Source organism: Centruroides sculpturatus, unplaced genomic scaffold, assembly GCF_000671375.1.
Source record: "Centruroides sculpturatus isolate CEXI.00-Female unplaced genomic scaffold, Cexi_2.0 scaffold1738, whole genome shotgun sequence".
In the NCBI taxonomy this organism is placed as follows: Eukaryota; Metazoa; Arthropoda; class Arachnida; order Scorpiones; family Buthidae; genus Centruroides; species Centruroides sculpturatus.
Window position 1 is genome coordinate 1 of NW_019386322.1, and position 3639 is coordinate 3639.

General features: G+C 29.4%; 1 long non-coding RNA gene across 1 annotated transcript; it reads right to left on the reverse strand.

Annotated features, from left to right (window-relative positions):
* Positions 1–850: 850 nt before the first annotated feature.
* On the reverse strand, positions 851–3433 carry LOC111614546. Its single transcript, XR_002754951.1, has 3 exons — positions 3208–3433; positions 2869–3118; positions 851–1695 (listed from the first exon to the last, which is right to left on the reverse strand). It is a non-coding gene; the product is annotated as an uncharacterized LOC111614546 (long non-coding RNA).
* Between the last annotated feature and the right edge of the window lie 206 nt (positions 3434–3639).

The window sequence follows — 3639 nt, forward strand, 5'->3', positions numbered from 1 at the left end:
CAAATTATAATATTAGGCTGATGACACTTATTGTTCAAAGTGTTAACGTAAATCATTTATTAATGTAGTAAAATTATAGTTCGTATCTTCATTGTTTTCAAGTTCTAGCTTTTTTGAATCAACTAAACACAGTAGCATTATTAGTCGACTGTTTTTAAAACAAAACGTCTTGTTTAAACAAATATGAAAAATTTAATAGAGCTGTAAGATAAAATAGTTCTTAAAAAGTATTTTTAATTATGACGTTATATAAAACATAAAAAAGAAAAATATTTTTTCAATTGAAGTGTAAAGACAAACAGCACTTACGACATATTTTTTAATGCATTATTTGTATTATATAAATTATCAATTTTTCTTCCAATTAAATTTATGTACGCAAAAAATAGGCACACTGTATCAAGTGGATAGTAACGTTGAAACGTTAAACTTTTCAGTTGAACGATATTTATTTGCTTTTGGAATACTGATCATTAAACTTACTATGTATAAAAATGTAATTATGTAATTAAGTATTTTAATATTCCGTATATAGTACAAATCGAAATTCTACACAAATAATCTATAAAATAATATTTTGAGTACAATTTTCCTCGAGCCTATCCCATACCAAGTGCAAAAGGGGCAATGAACCAGAGATCATAATACAAGTGTCGAATTTTTCAGTGAACTTTGTTGTTCCATAAGATTAAAAAAGATTTTGAAAACTGAAATATCTGGAAGTGGCGATTTTTCTCGTAAAAAATCGCCAGTTCCGTCTGACATACCTTTCATTAAAGTTGACATTAAAAAACTACAAAATAATCAAATATGAAATTATTATTTTTACACTTAAACATTCTTCTTATAAGTATTGAACATAAAGTAATATTTAACAGATTGTAATGTCTATTATTCATAATTTGCCAATTATTCTTTGGTACTTCAAACCGTTTATCTGGTGTAGAGAAAGTTAGTATATGAAAAACAGACAATTATTTATTGTGACATTATCACAATGCGGAGCTGCAATTTTTAACTTTAGTAGTAATTTCCTTAATTTAAAATATAATAATGTTTCTCATTTCAAACTAGTAATGACTTGCCCTAGTACAACATACAATACTTCTTAGCAATATAATCGTCTATCCACCTTGTTTTAATGATATTCAAGTAACAGGTTATGTAACACTTCATATTATCTTCGTCTTCTTCCACAAGAAATGCAGACCATGTTACAAAACAAGTAAAAATAATCTCACGAAAATGATTCAGTAATTTACATAACGTGCATTTCGAAAACGATTTAAACGTTTGTTAATTACCATAAAATTTTTGAAAAACGTGTATCATTAATTTTTAGACTAACTTGGCTTATCAACAATACAGCATATTTCAGCTAAAATCTAATTATTGTTTTTCTACCATTTCGTGCGTTTGATTGTAAAAGCGAAACGTGAAGCAGTTTAACTCTCTACTACTAAATATAATGTAAATATTCAATTTGGCAGAATCCTTAAAATACAGAATAATTTTACATATATTTTCTCAATAAAAAAGCAGAGAAGAGACAGAATGTAGCCTAATAAAAGTAACAGAAAGGGGCTGATGACATCTTTGATGAATAATTCATGAAATTCTGCATCTCTGTTTGTTCTAGAATGTTCAGCATAATCGATTTTCTCGATGATTCCAAATTCGAATATTCGACAAGTTCTGAAAAATAAAATTTTAATTTTTATACTTAAGTGAGAAATTATTGGACTACAATTTTGACAAATTGTAAACTTATAAATTTCAAGTGTTGTTTGCCTGTCTAAATGTCTGTCTGACTGTCTTTCCTTAATATCAAGAACGCAAATCGACAGGTAAAAAGAAAGGACCAGATATGGAAACAACGAGTGCAGGATGCCTTGATCAACCGTTCAAAATCTGCTAAAACATAACGAAACTCATGTTATTTCAATTTAAACCTATATTTCTGTAACTTGTTAGATAGTCAACTGGAACGACTGTGTTATTAAAAAAAAACGTATGATGTACAGAACAGGAGCAAGCCACTACTTTCAGATAAAGAGGGTATATTCTATATTACATAAATTGAAGATAAATATGAATATTAAAGAATAACTTAGATACTATGTGATAAAAATTTCAGCACTGCATTATGACGATGACAATACTTTGCTGAAACTTTTTATCATACTTTTAAAAAATTTTATTTAAAATCCATGATCTCCGTTACAGATTTGTAATGTCTTATCTTTATATTTCATACTTTTCCTCACAGAAATGAGCCGTGATAATCATTTAACGAACTTTTTCATGGCATCTCACGTATTTTAAGTTTAAAACAGGATGTTTTTATTTAGAGGGTCTGGTCTTTCTCCTCGTACGCTATACAAATCTGGTTTTGACATTTATCTTACTAACACCGTTCTTAAGATTAAAAGAAGACAGTGAGATAGATACACGGATGACAGTGTGAATTTACAAGTACAGTAGAATCTCGATTATCCGACTCAATTGGGGACTGGGGTTGGTCGGATAATTGAAAAGTCAGATAACCGAAAAGTATGAAAAAATCCATTATTAGTGTAGTATATTATTATATCCCATGTAATTAGTATATTACTATATTAGTATATCGCTATTAACCTATTTTGCGTTGAATTTTCATCGATGTTATGCCTAACAAAAATTTTTAAAATAATAACCGTCGCTATTGTAGCGCCACATTACTAGCGGACATTTGAAATTTGCCGACTAGGACGGTCGGTTAACCGAGGGGTCCGTTGATCGGGGGGCGGGTAATCGAGGTTTTACTGTATACAATTTTCTTCAAATTGTAGTCCAACAAAACACTATGTAAAGCTTTTATTTACTCACATTTCGTAAATTTCATGTCTCAACGGAAAACTCTTCCTCATTGCATATGCTTCCATAAAAGTAAACAGGTTGTCATTCCAGAATACAAAGTTGTCTAAATCATTTCCAAGTTTCTTTTTAATAAATAATCGGCATATATTAAAGCGAATCTTTCTTTCTGTACTCTTTCAATTCCATTGTTTAATTTAATAAAGTTGTTGTTTTGTATTATATGTTTTGATATGATCTTCGCAGACTTTAAATTGGAATTCTACAAAATTATTTGGCATCATATAATATATAATATACAACAACTAATAGTAAGTTATACATTAATTTTAATATCATTTCCTCACTTACTTGCATAGTTTGCCATATAGTAGATGTACTGGCTACTCCACAAGAATATTCACCTGTTAGTATAGAATTTGCTAACTGATCGGAAGTGTTTGGAACTTTTTCAGTAAGACGATAAGTCATGAACGACATTAAAGTTCCGCTATAACTAGACCCTAGAATAACGATGGATAGCCACCATATTCCAATCATAAATCTGGATGGAAACCTTTTCATACAATCTAAATTTATTCCTGCATGTACAAAATTCTATAGTAAAGAAAAATCTGTTACGAATTACACAAAAATAACTGACCATACCTTGATATACGAAAGTTCGAAACAAATTCCAGAAAATTTTACTTCTTGGCCAAAATACTTCTATATCTTGTAATGCAAAGTCTCGTTCTAACACTTGGTGTAACGCTAGTCCGAACACAATGGCGGTTATAAACA